This window comes from Felis catus, chromosome X, assembly GCF_018350175.1.
Source record: "Felis catus isolate Fca126 chromosome X, F.catus_Fca126_mat1.0, whole genome shotgun sequence".
Classification (NCBI taxonomy): domain Eukaryota; kingdom Metazoa; phylum Chordata; class Mammalia; order Carnivora; family Felidae; genus Felis; species Felis catus.
In genome coordinates, this window is record NC_058386.1 from 45,727,111 (window position 1) to 45,746,362 (window position 19,252).

At 49.3% G+C, this 19,252-nt stretch overlaps 1 long non-coding RNA gene across 50 annotated transcripts in view; it reads right to left on the bottom strand.

The window, feature by feature from the left end:
- LOC111559176 overlaps window positions 1-19,252 on the bottom strand; it is a 57,992-nt gene that overhangs the window by 19,379 nt on the left and 19,361 nt on the right. For 32 of the 50 annotated variants that reach the window (XR_006593280.1, XR_006593253.1, XR_006593288.1 and 29 more), the window contains 3 exons: window positions 12,880-19,132; window positions 6,445-12,703; window positions 13-6,268 (listed from right to left, as the gene is read on the bottom strand). This is a non-coding gene — a long non-coding RNA (uncharacterized LOC111559176). The remainder of the gene's footprint in view (window positions 1-12; window positions 6,269-6,444; window positions 12,704-12,879; window positions 19,133-19,252) is intronic. The other 18 variants (XR_006593282.1, XR_006593279.1, XR_006593278.1 and 15 more) reach the window with 18 other exon arrangements.

Below are 19,252 nucleotides of genomic sequence, written 5' to 3' on the forward strand. Positions count from 1 at the left end.
AAATCTTTCTACCTTTCAACCTGCTTTTCTTAAACTGCTGCCGAGGTTCTTCACCAACTTGGATGTCTGCGTCTCTAAGTCGTCTGCTTTTTGGCTTTTCTCCACACGTAGTGATTACCAGGCGCGGAGGGGAAGCGGTACTGGGGGGTTCTTAATGAAAGAGTACAAAGATACAGGTCGGATGATGGAAATTTTGGAAATGGATGATACTGGCGATAGTTGCACAACAGTGTGAACTTCCTGATGGAACCAACCGACGCTCATTTAAACATGCTTAACATGGTACGTTTTATGTGATCGGTTTTAGTACCACAAAAGGGAGAGAACACAGGTGACATAGGATAGAGTTTGTCCTAAATAAGTAGTTACACAAATAGGTGGAAATGAAATGCGGATTTCAAATAAGCCGTGAAAGAACCGGTAGATAACTACTGAAAAGGTACATTGCCCCTCTTGCCTTGCTTGATCTGGGTTGGCCTGCATTCCCTCCCCATTGTCTCATCGGGTCTCCCCCTTGGTACCTATTGCCTCAGTCAGTGTGCTGCTCTGGGCTGGAAGCAGTGCTCCTCTGTATCCGCGTGTGCGTGTGTAACAAGCACATTTATTGACAGTCAGGACCCTTTCTCTATGGGTGGCCTCCCACAATACATCCTGTGGTTTAGTTTCTACTCCCTTTTGTGGCTTGGGCTTTTTTCCTCTTGAGTCAGATGGATGAAGCTTCAGTTACCCTGGTAACCATTTTTCTCTTTTTAAATCATCTCAACGTCTCATCACAAAAAGACAAGGAGAGGGAGACAAGTGCTTTCCCATCTATCCTGGACCTTCAGGCAAGCTGACGCCTGAGACTGAGTGACCCAGTGAGGAGCTGCAGAAGAATGTTGCCATGACAACAGAATGGCTCACCCCCTTCCGGCACACAGCCCCTTCTCCCTCCCTCTCACTGCCTGATAGATCTCACTTCAGAATGGGAACGTGCTTTGGCTAGGACTGAAGGGATAGGTGTATCGTAGAGGATGGAAGGAGAGAGGTATAATCCTGAGATGCCTTCAGAAGGAACTGGGGGAGGAACCACAGCCTCCCCAAAAAAAGCATCCTGCACAACAGTGAGGTCCCAGAAGGCTACGGAAGCAATGAAAGCAGAGTAGCTCTAATGTGTTTGTGATTTTCTCCAGCCCTAAAGGATGCTACAGCATTGTATGCATGGCTCAGGCCCTGGAAAAGGGGGCCTGTGTTGTTAAAGGAGAATGGAGCCTGGCATCACTCGTGGAGGGCATGACAGACTTGAGAAGGACCTGCTCACCTCAGTGACAGCTCTTATGAGTTACTCCGCTGTGTCTGTCTGGTCTGCTCTTCCTTCTGTGCTCTGCTTTGGGGGTCCATTTCTGGGACATGAAACGTTGTCCTAGTTAAAGGAGAGGACAAGGCAAGGATGCCCCATCCTCCTCTAACATGGACTGATTGGAGGGTGGACAGAGCAGGGGCCTGTGGGGATGGTGAGCTGGGATCACAGATTCACCAGTGCTCCTCAGACCACAAGGGCACGGTGGGTAATTGATTCTCTCTGGCTGATGTGATCTTCATGATTATTCACTCTCAGGACTACACAGAAAAGGAGCCAAAACCCCCACTGAATTCATTGATGGTCTGCTAAGCATCTTTGATATCAATCACGTGACTGGTCTAGCTGAGGAAGTGCTCAGTCGCTCAGATTTCCACCACACCTTCCTTCTTGCCTCCAAGTGGGGAAGGTGTATGTGTGGCTTACAAGTCTCCCCGGGTGGTGCTGGAATGGGGTGTATGAAATCCTTATGTTGCTCACAGTGTCCTGGGTGGTTTCTGAGGGAAGGAGGACTCTTGTGTCCCTGGTCCACCTGGTGAAGTGACCTGCACCACCTTGCATGTGGCTGGTGTAACCTGCTTTTTCCTCTCTCCTCTTGGCCAGTACCTGCTGCTTCCTGGCTGACCCAGCCTCAGCTCACCTGTGTTGGCATGTGGAGACCTCTTGGATTCTTGGTCTCAACGTCCATCACTTCTGTGGGAAGGGCTGTTGCTCCACAGCCTCAGCTGCAGGGTCACCTAGTCTGCTGCATGCTTAGTCCTCCTTCATTAACCCCTGATGGGGAGTCACTCACTTTCCACATTTCCTTACCTGGGGATGCAGCCTCTGGAGGGTCACAGCACAGCAGGAGCCACGATCAGCTCCAGAAAGCTAAGTTCCTAAACTTCAGCCATCCCTCTGCCCAAAGAGACTGCTGGGTCAGCCTGCAAAGTGAACTCCTCTGAGTCCCAAACGCAAATCGGTGCAAAATCCTTTCCTCCACTTGTCTGATACATCTCACTTGTCCCCTCCCATTCAGGGGAGTCTGACCTGAGAGCCTTACCTCCATCGGCCACCTCTTTGTGTCATGTACTCCTCCAATACTGGGAGACAACATTCATCTTTGCTTGACCTTCATGCTGACAAGACTCCTATAGAGTATATCCAGATCCCAAAGGGAAAGCTTTAGGATTTGCTTTTATTATTATTAATTATTATTATTATTAAGCAAAAAGGGATTGGCTAGTTGAGAAAGAAACATAAAAGAGAGAGGATTACCAGTCAGTCATGCACCCTTGTGCCATTGTCAGTACGGACGATCTATAAAAGTAAACTCAGAGTTCAAAGACAGACACCATGTTTTAAAAGGGTCCTAGGAGATGCTTGTCAGCAATTGTAACATCAGTACCCAGAGAGCTTCAATCCTAAATCCTCTGCTCCCACCAGCACCTGGATACTCGGCAGCAGAGATGAACTTACCCAAAGCTTGTGATGTTTTCCAAGGGTTCTGGGGCAAATCTGGGTGTGTCTTCCTAGGTGACTAGTCCAGGAGTATTTGGAGGTTTGGCAACCTTTTTTCCAGTCTCCTGTTTACCACATAATGAATTAAAACAGCAGCACGGAGACTGGCTCCATAGTTTAATCGTTCAAAGTAACTACTTTTCTCATTACCGGGGGAAGCACAGTCTACATGACTGGAAAACAGAATTAAAGAACAACTGCCCTAAAGGTAAAATCCCCAAAATGAAAGTGTTTGCTTGAGAACTTCCCATTCTGGGCACAATGCCTTTAGTGGCCTTCCTGCTGGAGTTACAGTACAGGTTCCTGGCTCGGTCCTAACCAGGACAGTTTCTCCCTAGCTACTTCCATGGGTGTGGGTCCCATACAGACAATACACGTGGGAACACTCTGGCCTCCAGCAGCTCTTCTCAGGCTCCTGATTCTCCCACAGGCAGTCACTCACAATGCGAAGCAATGATTTATCAAACATCCTGAGAACTCCTGGTGCCAGCTTTGTTCTGAAAATAGTTTCATTCACCTTACGGGCACATGCCCTGACTGTCCTAAGTGCAGATGGAGAAACCAAGTCACAGGGACACTAAGGAACGCGCCTGCTGCTATGCAGCCTGCGAGTTCACTAGATGAAGTCTTGAGAGCACTGCTGCCCACCCTAGGTGTCCTTATGATGGGCCAACCTCTTCTCTTTCTTTCTCTCATTCATCATGGGTATCTCATTTTAAGCAGCAAGTGAAGTAATTTAACGACTGAGAAGAAAGTTTTTTTGTGTGTCATTAGTACAAACACCTCAAAACCTGCAGGAGTTACCATGGGGCACACGTGTTCCTGTGGGTTTAAAGGGAGATCATCCAGGAACCCTCCCCCGCCCCAGTGATACCCTTTCAGTAACCCACAACAAAGCAACAACAGGTGTCAGGTGACCTTTTATTCGGCATTCCATAACATTAATGAGAGCCTCTCTTAATAGGTGTGTGGTGCTCTTGTACAAGCTGGTCACGTAGCACTTATCTGGGGAGTGAGAGAATACAAACCAACCAACCAACCAACCAACCAAGGAATAAGCAAATTAGTGGGCTGTTAGGAAGAAAATAACCCAGGTCCTAGGCCAGGAACAACCTACTTTACACAAGGTGGTCACGGAGAGCCTCTCTGAGGAGGCAATAATGGAGCAGAAACCAGAAGGTTAGAAGGAACCCACCATGTAAGGATCCAGGGAGAGACTCTTCCAGGCAGCGACGACTGTGATCACCAGTGTTCTAAGGAGGGAAGAAGCATGTGCAAGGAACAGGAGTAGGCCAGAGTTACTGCCGTGAAGACAAGAGATGAGCAGATTGTTCGGATACGAAAACAGTAGCAGTAGATGAGCACAGAACGGGATGGATGGATACAGGATGTTTTCAGAAGATCGAATCCAGAGGACGTGGTGCTGGGTTGCAGTGGAGACCAAAGGAACACGTCACGTGAAGAGGCGTGCTTGGGACATGTTAAGTGTCTGCTCCCTTCTGGTCATCCAGCAAAGACACAGACAAATGTGGGTCTCAGGGGACAGGTTGATGCATGAGGTACGAACGTGGGAGGTCCCGTTGTGTCCATGCTCTGTGCTGGCACCAAGGATGAAACAACCCACAGAGAGAGTGTAGATGGGAAGGGCCCTGTTAAAAGCCCTGTGGAATAGGGAGTGAGCAATAAACACTGACAAGGAGCACAGTGGCCACTGGGGTTGCGAGAACATCACCCAAAGAGTAAAGTTTCAAATAGGCCAAAATACAAATTAGAAGAAAGGGAGGGAGGGACATTTTCAAGAACCAGGCAATTGTTAAGTGTACCAGAGCTATCTGAGAGGTACAGTAGGTTGAGGAGAGGACATCATCAAAGGGATTCACTGGTGCCCTTGACAGCTGTTTTCATTTGGGGGGCAGGCTGATAGAAGCTGGACTGGAGAAGTTAGCAAAAAAAAAAAAAAAAATGGTTACAGAACAAGGGAAGACTTGCTGTTTACAGCAAGCGAAATGTGGCAGTGTCTCAGAAAGATATGGGATAAGGGATGGCTTTACGTTTTACTGCCTCTTGTATCATAGATAACAGAATGATGGAGAAATAAATGGATAGGTGATAATTGGAATCATTGCAAAGTCCTACTCCTCCTCCAGAAGATGGGCATGGGATCCAGGTGAAGGGCCTGGCCTCAGGTAGGATAAGGTCCTTTATCCCACAGGGATAGCAGAGATACAGGTGCAGATCAGGTGTTGCTGTGAAGTGGTGAGAGTTCCTGTCTGATAACTGCTCTTTTTTCTTTTCTTCTTCTTCTTCTTCTTCTTCTTCTTTTTAATGTATTACCATTGAACTTCTTGAGAAGCGTGGGTCATGGAGCACTAGAAGGTTACTGCAGATAGAGAAAAGATACAGGTCAGGAGGTTGCAGGATTTCGTCTTCATTAGGGTGTACCAGGAGAGGAGAGAGGAAGGAGCAAAGACCTGTTTTGCGCGGGACAATTTATAGCCCCTTAAGCTGGCCTAATAGAATGTGACATGACCTAGTGGCCATGGAACCGGGGGTTCCCTAAAGGGCTTAATGCCTAGGCTGTAGGCGCAGTAGAGGGAGGGGGCTGGAGAACAGGCCTTTTGGGGGTGATGAGAGAGAGGAATGCTAGACAGCGACTCCAGGGAGGGGAGCGGGGTTCCTGATGTCCAGGGCCCAAGGCAGGTCCATGGGCAGCTGGATATTCGTGTTGGGGAGAACAACCCTGAGGACGGAGAGGACCGGGGGTGGCCGGTTCGTCTTCTAGGGCCTTGATAGGCCTGGAGGCAGCAGGGGAGGGAGGGCTGAGAGGAGGATAGCAACTGTGCCTTGGGACCAACGTTCACAGGCTGGAGTGGGCAGAACAATGACCAGGGGATTCGGACACGCCTCGCCCAAAGGACGGTCTGAGAGTCCGGGGATCGGGGAATAGCAGCCGGATAACAGGGGTTTGGGGCCTTGGACGAGTATGGAAACCGTCTTCAGAGCTGGGCACACAGACTGGCAAGGACCTCACTCAGTCGCCGGAACCAGGCTCAGACCCTCACAATTGGAACGCATCCCGAAGCCCTGCCTTTTCCTCTACCGGGCGCCGGAACTTCCGGACGCGGGCCTTCCTGCTTCTGTTGGCTTAGTTCCGGGGCGGGACCGTAGAAGGCTATTGTGCCGAAGACCGTTCGGCCGGGCCACTTCGATTGTACCGCACCCTTCGCTCCCCCGCAGCAGCATTCCTCCTTGCCACCTCAGCTATGATCTGCAGGGCTCTTTACAGGCGAGCAGAGGAAACGATGGATTTTCCTTTGTGATGTGTGTCGTTCCGTTTCTCTGGCCAGTAGGTGGCAGTGTTGCGCACTGTACCAGTTCGGACCACCTCTTCCCCCGCCTTCCGAGTTTGAAAGAACTCAGAGCTGCCTTCTTTAAAAAAAAAAAAAAAAAAAACAAACAAACAAACAACAACAACAACAACAAAAACCAAACACAGGACCTTCCTTTTACGCATGCGCGCTTTTGGCTGCCCTGGCTGGAAATAGGTTTTTTCTACGTGTTAGGGACCCAATAAAACATGCAGCCCTGGGATAAAATCTTTCTACCTTTCAACCTGCTTTTCTTAAACTGCTGCCGAGGTTCTTCACCAACTTGGATGTCTGCGTCTCTAAGTCGTCTGCTTTTTGGCTTTTCTCCACACGTAGTGATTACCAGGCGCGGAGGGGAAGCGGTACTGGGGGGTTCTTAATGAAAGAGTACAAAGATACAGGTCGGATGATGGAAATTTTGGAAATGGATGATACTGGCGATAGTTGCACAACAGTGTGAACTTCCTGATGGAACCAACCGACGCTCATTTAAACATGCTTAACATGGTACGTTTTATGTGATCGGTTTTAGTACCACAAAAGGGAGAGAACACAGGTGACATAGGATAGAGTTTGTCCTAAATAAGTAGTTACACAAATAGGTGGAAATGAAATGCGGATTTCAAATAAGCCGTGAAAGAACCGGTAGATAACTACTGAAAAGGTACATTGCCCCTCTTGCCTTGCTTGATCTGGGTTGGCCTGCATTCCCTCCCCATTGTCTCATCGGGTCTCCCCCTTGGTACCTATTGCCTCAGTCAGTGTGCTGCTCTGGGCTGGAAGCAGTGCTCCTCTGTATCCGCGTGTGCGTGTGTAACAAGCACATTTATTGACAGTCAGGACCCTTTCTCTATGGGTGGCCTCCCACAATACATCCTGTGGTTTAGTTTCTACTCCCTTTTGTGGCTTGGGCTTTTTTCCTCTTGAGTCAGATGGATGAAGCTTCAGTTACCCTGGTAACCATTTTTCTCTTTTTAAATCATCTCAACGTCTCATCACAAAAAGACAAGGAGAGGGAGACAAGTGCTTTCCCATCTATCCTGGACCTTCAGGCAAGCTGACGCCTGAGACTGAGTGACCCAGTGAGGAGCTGCAGAAGAATGTTGCCATGACAACAGAATGGCTCACCCCCTTCCGGCACACAGCCCCTTCTCCCTCCCTCTCACTGCCTGATAGATCTCACTTCAGAATGGGAACGTGCTTTGGCTAGGACTGAAGGGATAGGTGTATCGTAGAGGATGGAAGGAGAGAGGTATAATCCTGAGATGCCTTCAGAAGGAACTGGGGGAGGAACCACAGCCTCCCCAAAAAAAGCATCCTGCACAACAGTGAGGTCCCAGAAGGCTACGGAAGCAATGAAAGCAGAGTAGCTCTAATGTGTTTGTGATTTTCTCCAGCCCTAAAGGATGCTACAGCATTGTATGCATGGCTCAGGCCCTGGAAAAGGGGGCCTGTGTTGTTAAAGGAGAATGGAGCCTGGCATCACTCGTGGAGGGCATGACAGACTTGAGAAGGACCTGCTCACCTCAGTGACAGCTCTTATGAGTTACTCCGCTGTGTCTGTCTGGTCTGCTCTTCCTTCTGTGCTCTGCTTTGGGGGTCCATTTCTGGGACATGAAACGTTGTCCTAGTTAAAGGAGAGGACAAGGCAAGGATGCCCCATCCTCCTCTAACATGGACTGATTGGAGGGTGGACAGAGCAGGGGCCTGTGGGGATGGTGAGCTGGGATCACAGATTCACCAGTGCTCCTCAGACCACAAGGGCACGGTGGGTAATTGATTCTCTCTGGCTGATGTGATCTTCATGATTATTCACTCTCAGGACTACACAGAAAAGGAGCCAAAACCCCCACTGAATTCATTGATGGTCTGCTAAGCATCTTTGATATCAATCACGTGACTGGTCTAGCTGAGGAAGTGCTCAGTCGCTCAGATTTCCACCACACCTTCCTTCTTGCCTCCAAGTGGGGAAGGTGTATGTGTGGCTTACAAGTCTCCCCGGGTGGTGCTGGAATGGGGTGTATGAAATCCTTATGTTGCTCACAGTGTCCTGGGTGGTTTCTGAGGGAAGGAGGACTCTTGTGTCCCTGGTCCACCTGGTGAAGTGACCTGCACCACCTTGCATGTGGCTGGTGTAACCTGCTTTTTCCTCTCTCCTCTTGGCCAGTACCTGCTGCTTCCTGGCTGACCCAGCCTCAGCTCACCTGTGTTGGCATGTGGAGACCTCTTGGATTCTTGGTCTCAACGTCCATCACTTCTGTGGGAAGGGCTGTTGCTCCACAGCCTCAGCTGCAGGGTCACCTAGTCTGCTGCATGCTTAGTCCTCCTTCATTAACCCCTGATGGGGAGTCACTCACTTTCCACATTTCCTTACCTGGGGATGCAGCCTCTGGAGGGTCACAGCACAGCAGGAGCCACGATCAGCTCCAGAAAGCTAAGTTCCTAAACTTCAGCCATCCCTCTGCCCAAAGAGACTGCTGGGTCAGCCTGCAAAGTGAACTCCTCTGAGTCCCAAACGCAAATCGGTGCAAAATCCTTTCCTCCACTTGTCTGATACATCTCACTTGTCCCCTCCCATTCAGGGGAGTCTGACCTGAGAGCCTTACCTCCATCGGCCACCTCTTTGTGTCATGTACTCCTCCAATACTGGGAGACAACATTCATCTTTGCTTGACCTTCATGCTGACAAGACTCCTATAGAGTATATCCAGATCCCAAAGGGAAAGCTTTAGGATTTGCTTTTATTATTATTAATTATTATTATTATTAAGCAAAAAGGGATTGGCTAGTTGAGAAAGAAACATAAAAGAGAGAGGATTACCAGTCAGTCATGCACCCTTGTGCCATTGTCAGTACGGACGATCTATAAAAGTAAACTCAGAGTTCAAAGACAGACACCATGTTTTAAAAGGGTCCTAGGAGATGCTTGTCAGCAATTGTAACATCAGTACCCAGAGAGCTTCAATCCTAAATCCTCTGCTCCCACCAGCACCTGGATACTCGGCAGCAGAGATGAACTTACCCAAAGCTTGTGATGTTTTCCAAGGGTTCTGGGGCAAATCTGGGTGTGTCTTCCTAGGTGACTAGTCCAGGAGTATTTGGAGGTTTGGCAACCTTTTTTCCAGTCTCCTGTTTACCACATAATGAATTAAAACAGCAGCACGGAGACTGGCTCCATAGTTTAATCGTTCAAAGTAACTACTTTTCTCATTACCGGGGGAAGCACAGTCTACATGACTGGAAAACAGAATTAAAGAACAACTGCCCTAAAGGTAAAATCCCCAAAATGAAAGTGTTTGCTTGAGAACTTCCCATTCTGGGCACAATGCCTTTAGTGGCCTTCCTGCTGGAGTTACAGTACAGGTTCCTGGCTCGGTCCTAACCAGGACAGTTTCTCCCTAGCTACTTCCATGGGTGTGGGTCCCATACAGACAATACACGTGGGAACACTCTGGCCTCCAGCAGCTCTTCTCAGGCTCCTGATTCTCCCACAGGCAGTCACTCACAATGCGAAGCAATGATTTATCAAACATCCTGAGAACTCCTGGTGCCAGCTTTGTTCTGAAAATAGTTTCATTCACCTTACGGGCACATGCCCTGACTGTCCTAAGTGCAGATGGAGAAACCAAGTCACAGGGACACTAAGGAACGCGCCTGCTGCTATGCAGCCTGCGAGTTCACTAGATGAAGTCTTGAGAGCACTGCTGCCCACCCTAGGTGTCCTTATGATGGGCCAACCTCTTCTCTTTCTTTCTCTCATTCATCATGGGTATCTCATTTTAAGCAGCAAGTGAAGTAATTTAACGACTGAGAAGAAAGTTTTTTTGTGTGTCATTAGTACAAACACCTCAAAACCTGCAGGAGTTACCATGGGGCACACGTGTTCCTGTGGGTTTAAAGGGAGATCATCCAGGAACCCTCCCCCGCCCCAGTGATACCCTTTCAGTAACCCACAACAAAGCAACAACAGGTGTCAGGTGACCTTTTATTCGGCATTCCATAACATTAATGAGAGCCTCTCTTAATAGGTGTGTGGTGCTCTTGTACAAGCTGGTCACGTAGCACTTATCTGGGGAGTGAGAGAATACAAACCAACCAACCAACCAACCAACCAACCAAGGAATAAGCAAATTAGTGGGCTGTTAGGAAGAAAATAACCCAGGTCCTAGGCCAGGAACAACCTACTTTACACAAGGTGGTCACGGAGAGCCTCTCTGAGGAGGCAATAATGGAGCAGAAACCAGAAGGTTAGAAGGAACCCACCATGTAAGGATCCAGGGAGAGACTCTTCCAGGCAGCGACGACTGTGATCACCAGTGTTCTAAGGAGGGAAGAAGCATGTGCAAGGAACAGGAGTAGGCCAGAGTTACTGCCGTGAAGACAAGAGATGAGCAGATTGTTCGGATACGAAAACAGTAGCAGTAGATGAGCACAGAACGGGATGGATGGATACAGGATGTTTTCAGAAGATCGAATCCAGAGGACGTGGTGCTGGGTTGCAGTGGAGACCAAAGGAACACGTCACGTGAAGAGGCGTGCTTGGGACATGTTAAGTGTCTGCTCCCTTCTGGTCATCCAGCAAAGACACAGACAAATGTGGGTCTCAGGGGACAGGTTGATGCATGAGGTACGAACGTGGGAGGTCCCGTTGTGTCCATGCTCTGTGCTGGCACCAAGGATGAAACAACCCACAGAGAGAGTGTAGATGGGAAGGGCCCTGTTAAAAGCCCTGTGGAATAGGGAGTGAGCAATAAACACTGACAAGGAGCACAGTGGCCACTGGGGTTGCGAGAACATCACCCAAAGAGTAAAGTTTCAAATAGGCCAAAATACAAATTAGAAGAAAGGGAGGGAGGGACATTTTCAAGAACCAGGCAATTGTTAAGTGTACCAGAGCTATCTGAGAGGTACAGTAGGTTGAGGAGAGGACATCATCAAAGGGATTCACTGGTGCCCTTGACAGCTGTTTTCATTTGGGGGGCAGGCTGATAGAAGCTGGACTGGAGAAGTTAGCAAAAAAAAAAAAAAAATGGTTACAGAACAAGGGAAGACTTGCTGTTTACAGCAAGCGAAATGTGGCAGTGTCTCAGAAAGATATGGGATAAGGGATGGCTTTACGTTTTACTGCCTCTTGTATCATAGATAACAGAATGATGGAGAAATAAATGGATAGGTGATAATTGGAATCATTGCAAAGTCCTACTCCTCCTCCAGAAGATGGGCATGGGATCCAGGTGAAGGGCCTGGCCTCAGGTAGGATAAGGTCCTTTATCCCACAGGGATAGCAGAGATACAGGTGCAGATCAGGTGTTGCTGTGAAGTGGTGAGAGTTCCTGTCTGATAACTGCTCTTTTTTCTTTTCTTCTTCTTCTTCTTCTTCTTCTTCTTTTTAATGTATTACCATTGAACTTCTTGAGAAGCGTGGGTCATGGAGCACTAGAAGGTTACTGCAGATAGAGAAAAGATACAGGTCAGGAGGTTGCAGGATTTCGTCTTCATTAGGGTGTACCAGGAGAGGAGAGAGGAAGGAGCAAAGACCTGTTTTGCGCGGGACAATTTATAGCCCCTTAAGCTGGCCTAATAGAATGTGACATGACCTAGTGGCCATGGAACCGGGGGTTCCCTAAAGGGCTTAATGCCTAGGCTGTAGGCGCAGTAGAGGGAGGGGGCTGGAGAACAGGCCTTTTGGGGGTGATGAGAGAGAGGAATGCTAGACAGCGACTCGAGGGAGGGGAGCGGGGTTCCTGATGTCCAGGGCCCAAGGCAGGTCCATGGGCAGCTGGATATTCGTGTTGGGGAGAACAACCCTGAGGACGGAGAGGACCGGGGGTGGCCGGTTCGTCTTCTAGGGCCTTGATAGGCCTGGAGGCAGCAGGGGAGGGAGGGCTGAGAGGAGGATAGCAACTGTGCCTTGGGACCAACGTTCACAGGCTGGAGTGGGCAGAACAATGACCAGGGGATTCGGACACGCCTCGCCCAAAGGACGGTCTGAGAGTCCGGGGATCGGGGAATAGCAGCCGGATAACAGGGGTTTGGGGCCTTGGACGAGTATGGAAACCGTCTTCAGAGCTGGGCACACAGACTGGCAAGGACCTCACTCAGTCGCCGGAACCAGGCTCAGACCCTCACAATTGGAACGCATCCCGAAGCCCTGCCTTTTCCTCTACCGGGCGCCGGAACTTCCGGACGCGGGCCTTCCTGCTTCTGTTGGCTTAGTTCCGGGGCGGGACCGTAGAAGGCTATTGTGCCGAAGACCGTTCGGCCGGGCCACTTCGATTGTACCGCACCCTTCGCTCCCCCGCAGCAGCATTCCTCCTTGCCACCTCAGCTATGATCTGCAGGGCTCTTTACAGGCGAGCAGAGGAAACGATGGATTTTCCTTTGTGATGTGTGTCGTTCCGTTTCTCTGGCCAGTAGGTGGCAGTGTTGCGCACTGTACCAGTTCGGACCACCTCTTCCCCCGCCTTCCGAGTTTGAAAGAACTCAGAGCTGCCTTCTTTAAAAAAAAAAAAAAAAAAAACAAACAAACAAACAACAACAACAACAACAAAAACCAAACACAGGACCTTCCTTTTACGCATGCGCGCTTTTGGCTGCCCTGGCTGGAAATAGGTTTTTTCTACGTGTTAGGGACCCAATAAAACATGCAGCCCTGGGATAAAATCTTTCTACCTTTCAACCTGCTTTTCTTAAACTGCTGCCGAGGTTCTTCACCAACTTGGATGTCTGCGTCTCTAAGTCGTCTGCTTTTTGGCTTTTCTCCACACGTAGTGATTACCAGGCGCGGAGGGGAAGCGGTACTGGGGGGTTCTTAATGAAAGAGTACAAAGATACAGGTCGGATGATGGAAATTTTGGAAATGGATGATACTGGCGATAGTTGCACAACAGTGTGAACTTCCTGATGGAACCAACCGATGCTCATTTAAACATGCTTAACATGGTACGTTTTATGTGATCGGTTTTAGTACCACAAAAGGGAGAGAACACAGGTGACATAGGATAGAGTTTGTCCTAAATAAGTAGTTACACAAATAGGTGGAAATGAAATGCGGATTTCAAATAAGCCGTGAAAGAACCGGTAGATAACTACTGAAAAGGTACATTGCCCCTCTTGCCTTGCTTGATCTGGGTTGGCCTGCATTCCCTCCCCATTGTCTCATCGGGTCTCCCCCTTGGTACCTATTGCCTCAGTCAGTGTGCTGCTCTGGGCTGGAAGCAGTGCTCCTCTGTATCCGCGTGTGCGTGTGTAACAAGCACATTTATTGACAGTCAGGACCCTTTCTCTATGGGTGGCCTCCCACAATACATCCTGTGGTTTAGTTTCTACTCCCTTTTGTGGCTTGGGCTTTTTTCCTCTTGAGTCAGATGGATGAAGCTTCAGTTACCCTGGTAACCATTTTTCTCTTTTTAAATCATCTCAACGTCTCATCACAAAAAGACAAGGAGAGGGAGACAAGTGCTTTCCCATCTATCCTGGACCTTCAGGCAAGCTGACGCCTGAGACTGAGTGACCCAGTGAGGAGCTGCAGAAGAATGTTGCCATGACAACAGAATGGCTCACCCCCTTCCGGCACACAGCCCCTTCTCCCTCCCTCTCACTGCCTGATAGATCTCACTTCAGAATGGGAACGTGCTTTGGCTAGGACTGAAGGGATAGGTGTATCGTAGAGGATGGAAGGAGAGAGGTATAATCCTGAGATGCCTTCAGAAGGAACTGGGGGAGGAACCACAGCCTCCCCAAAAAAAGCATCCTGCACAACAGTGAGGTCCCAGAAGGCTACGGAAGCAATGAAAGCAGAGTAGCTCTAATGTGTTTGTGATTTTCTCCAGCCCTAAAGGATGCTACAGCATTGTATGCATGGCTCAGGCCCTGGAAAAGGGGGCCTGTGTTGTTAAAGGAGAATGGAGCCTGGCATCACTCGTGGAGGGCATGACAGACTTGAGAAGGACCTGCTCACCTCAGTGACAGCTCTTATGAGTTACTCCGCTGTGTCTGTCTGGTCTGCTCTTCCTTCTGTGCTCTGCTTTGGGGGTCCATTTCTGGGACATGAAACGTTGTCCTAGTTAAAGGAGAGGACAAGGCAAGGATGCCCCATCCTCCTCTAACATGGACTGATTGGAGGGTGGACAGAGCAGGGGCCTGTGGGGATGGTGAGCTGGGATCACAGATTCACCAGTGCTCCTCAGACCACAAGGGCACGGTGGGTAATTGATTCTCTCTGGCTGATGTGATCTTCATGATTATTCACTCTCAGGACTACACAGAAAAGGAGCCAAAACCCCCACTGAATTCATTGATGGTCTGCTAAGCATCTTTGATATCAATCACGTGACTGGTCTAGCTGAGGAAGTGCTCAGTCGCTCAGATTTCCACCACACCTTCCTTCTTGCCTCCAAGTGGGGAAGGTGTATGTGTGGCTTACAAGTCTCCCCGGGTGGTGCTGGAATGGGGTGTATGAAATCCTTATGTTGCTCACAGTGTCCTGGGTGGTTTCTGAGGGAAGGAGGACTCTTGTGTCCCTGGTCCACCTGGTGAAGTGACCTGCACCACCTTGCATGTGGCTGGTGTAACCTGCTTTTTCCTCTCTCCTCTTGGCCAGTACCTGCTGCTTCCTGGCTGACCCAGCCTCAGCTCACCTGTGTTGGCATGTGGAGACCTCTTGGATTCTTGGTCTCAACGTCCATCACTTCTGTGGGAAGGGCTGTTGCTCCACAGCCTCAGCTGCAGGGTCACCTAGTCTGCTGCATGCTTAGTCCTCCTTCATTAACCCCTGATGGGGAGTCACTCACTTTCCACATTTCCTTACCTGGGGATGCAGCCTCTGGAGGGTCACAGCACAGCAGGAGCCACGATCAGCTCCAGAAAGCTAAGTTCCTAAACTTCAGCCATCCCTCTGCCCAAAGAGACTGCTGGGTCAGCCTGCAAAGTGAACTCCTCTGAGTCCCAAACGCAAATCGGTGCAAAATCCTTTCCTCCACTTGTCTGATACATCTCACTTGTCCCCTCCCATTCAGGGGAGTCTGACCTGAGAGCCTTACCTCCATCGGCCACCTCTTTGTGTCATGTACTCCTCCAATACTGGGAGACAACATTCATCTTTGCTTGACCTTCATGCTGACAAGACTCCTATAGAGTATATCCAGATCCCAAAGGGAAAGCTTTAGGATTTGCTTTTATTATTATTATTATTATTATTATTAAGCAAAAAGGGATTGGCTAGTTGAGAAAGAAACATAAAAGAGAGAGGATTACCAGTCAGTCATGCACCCTTGTGCCATTGTCAGTACGGACGATCTATAAAAGTAAACTCAGAGTTCAAAGACAGACACCATGTTTTAAAAGGGTCCTAGGAGATGCTTGTCAGCAATTGTAACATCAGTACCCAGAGAGCTTCAATCCTAAATCCTCTGCTCCCACCAGCACCTGGATACTCGGCAGCAGAGATGAACTTACCCAAAGCTTGTGATGTTTTCCAAGGGTTCTGGGGCAAATCTGGGTGTGTCTTCCTAGGTGACTAGTCCAGGAGTATTTGGAGGTTTGGCAACCTTTTTTCCAGTCTCCTGTTTACCACATAATGAATTAAAACAGCAGCACGGAGACTGGCTCCATAGTTTAATCGTTCAAAGTAACTACTTTTCTCATTACCGGGGGAAGCACAGTCTACATGACTGGAAAACAGAATTAAAGAACAACTGCCCTAAAGGTAAAATCCCCAAAATGAAAGTGTTTGCTTGAGAACTTCCCATTCTGGGCACAATGCCTTTAGTGGCCTTCCTGCTGGAGTTACAGTACAGGTTCCTGGCTCGGTCCTAACCAGGACAGTTTCTCCCTAGCTACTTCCATGGGTGTGGGTCCCATACAGACAATACACGTGGGAACACTCTGGCCTCCAGCAGCTCTTCTCAGGCTCCTGATTCTCCCACAGGCAGTCACTCACAATGCGAAGCAATGATTTATCAAACATCCTGAGAACTCCTGGTGCCAGCTTTGTTCTGAAAATAGTTTCATTCACCTTACGGGCACATGCCCTGACTGTCCTAAGTGCAGATGGAGAAACCAAGTCACAGGGACACTAAGGAACGCGCCTGCTGCTATGCAGCCTGCGAGTTCACTAGATGAAGTCTTGAGAGCACTGCTGCCCACCCTAGGTGTCCTTATGATGGGCCAACCTCTTCTCTTTCTTTCTCTCATTCATCATGGGTATCTCATTTTAAGCAGCAAGTGAAGTAATTTAACGACTGAGAAGAAAGTTTTTTTGTGTGTCATTAGTACAAACACCTCAAAACCTGCAGGAGTTACCATGGGGCACACGTGTTCCTGTGGGTTTAAAGGGAGATCATCCAGGAACCCTCCCCCGCCCCAGTGATACCCTTTCAGTAACCCACAACAAAGCAACAACAGGTGTCAGGTGACCTTTTATTCGGCATTCCATAACATTAATGAGAGCCTCTCTTAATAGGTGTGTGGTGCTCTTGTACAAGCTGGTCACGTAGCACTTATCTGGGGAGTGAGAGAATACAAACCAACCAACCAACCAACCAACCAAGGAATAAGCAAATTAGTGGGCTGTTAGGAAGAAAATAACCCAGGTCCTAGGCCAGGAACAACCTACTTTACACAAGGTGGTCACGGAGAGCCTCTCTGAGGAGGCAATAATGGAGCAGAAACCAGAAGGTTAGAAGGAACCCACCATGTAAGGATCCAGGGAGAGACTCTTCCAGGCAGCGACGACTGTGATCACCAGTGTTCTAAGGAGGGAAGAAGCATGTGCAAGGAACAGGAGTAGGCCAGAGTTACTGCCGTGAAGACAAGAGATGAGCAGATTGTTCGGATACGAAAACAGTAGCAGTAGATGAGCACAGAACGGGATGGATGGATACAGGATGTTTTCAGAAGATCGAATCCAGAGGACGTGGTGCTGGGTTGCAGTGGAGACCAAAGGAACACGTCACGTGAAGAGGCGTGCTTGGGACATGTTAAGTGTCTGCTCCCTTCTGGTCATCCAGCAAAGACACAGACAAATGTGGGTCTCAGGGGACAGGTTGATGCATGAGGTACGAACGTGGGAGGTCCCGTTGTGTCCATGCTCTGTGCTGGCACCAAGGATGAAACAACCCACAGAGAGAGTGTAGATGGGAAGGGCCCTGTTAAAAGCCCTGTGGAATAGGGAGTGAGCAATAAACACTGACAAGGAGCACAGTGGCCACTGGGGTTGCGAGAACATCACCCAAAGAGTAAAGTTTCAAATAGGCCAAAATACAAATTAGAAGAAAGGGAGGGAGGGACATTTTCAAGAACCAGGCAATTGTTAAGTGTACCAGAGCTATCTGAGAGGTACAGTAGGTTGAGGAGAGGACATCATCAAAGGGATTCACTGGTGCCCTTGACAGCTGTTTTCATTTGGGGGGCAGGCTGATAGAAGCTGGACTGGAGAAGTTAGCAAAAAAAAAAAAAAAAAATGGTTACAGAACAAGGGAAGACTTGCTGTTTACAGCAAGCGAAATGTGGCAGTGTCTCAGAAAGATATGGGATAAGGGATGGCTTTACGTTTTACTGCCTCTTGTATCATAGATAACAGAATGATGGAGAAATAAATGGATAGGTGATAATTGGAATCATTGCAAAGTCCTACTCCTCCTCCAGAAGATGGGCATGGGATCCAGGTGAAGGGCCTGGCCTCAGGTAGGATAAGGTCCTTTATCCCACAGGGATAGCAGAGATACAGGTGCAGATCAGGTGTTGCTGTGAAGTGGTGAGAGTTCCTGTCTGATAACTGCTCTTTTTTCTTTTCTTCTTCTTCTTCTTCTTCTTCTTTTTAATGTATTACCATTGAACTTCTTGAGAAGCGTGGGTCATGGAGCACTAGAAGGTTACTGCAGATAGAGAAAAGATACAGGTCAGGAGGTTGCAGGATTTCGTCTTCATTAGGGTGTACCAGGAGAGGAGAGAGGAAGGAGCAAAGACCTGTTTTGCGCGGGACAATTTATAGCCCCTTAAGCTGGCCTAATAGAATGTGACATGACCTAGTGGCCATGGAACCGGGGGTTCCCTAAAGGGCTTAATGCCTAGGCTGTAGGCGCAGTAGAGGGAGGGGGCTGGAGAACAGGCCTTTTGGGGGTGATGAGAGAGAGGAATGCTAGACAGCGACTCGAGGGAGGGGAGCGGGGTTCCTGATGTCCAGGGCCCAAGGCAGGTCCATGGGCAGCTGGATATTCGTGTTGGGGAGAACAACCCTGAGGACGGAGAGGACCGGGGGTGGCCGGTTCGTCTTCTAGGGCCTTGATAGGCCTGGAGGCAGCAGGGGAGGGAGGGCTGAGAGGAGGATAGCAACTGTGCCTTGGGACCAACGTTCACAGGCTGGAGTGGGCAGAACAATGACCAGGGGATTCGGACACGCCTCGCCCAAAGGACGGTCTGAGAGTCCGGGGATCGGGGAATAGCAGCCGGATAACAGGGGTTTGGGGCCTTGGACGAGTATGGAAACCGTCTTCAGAGCTGGGCACACAGACTGGCAAGGACCTCACTCAGTCGCCGGAACCAGGCTCAGACCCTCACAATTGGAACGCATCCCGAAGCCCTGCCTTTTCCTCTACCGGGCGCCGGAACTTCCGGACGCGGGCCTTCCTGCTTCTGTTGGCTTAGTTCCGGGGCGGGACCGTAGAAGGCTATTGTGCCGAAGACCGTTCGGCCGGGCCACTTCGATTGTACCGCACCCTTCGCTCCCCCGCAGCAGCATTCCTCCTTGCCACCTCAGCTATGATCTGCAGGGCTCTTTACAGGCGAGCAGAGGAAACGATGGATTTTCCTTTGTGATGTGTGTCGTTCCGTTTCTCTGGCCAGTAGGTGGCAGTGTTGCGCACTGTACCAGTTCGGACCACCTCTTCCCCCGCCTTCCGAGTTTGAAAGAACTCAGAGCTGCCTTCTTTAAAAAAAAAAAAAAAAAAAAAACAAAAACAAAAAAAACAACAACAAAAACCAAACACAGGACCTTCCTTTTACGCATGCGCGCTTTTGGCTGCCCTGGCTGGAAATAGGTTTTTTC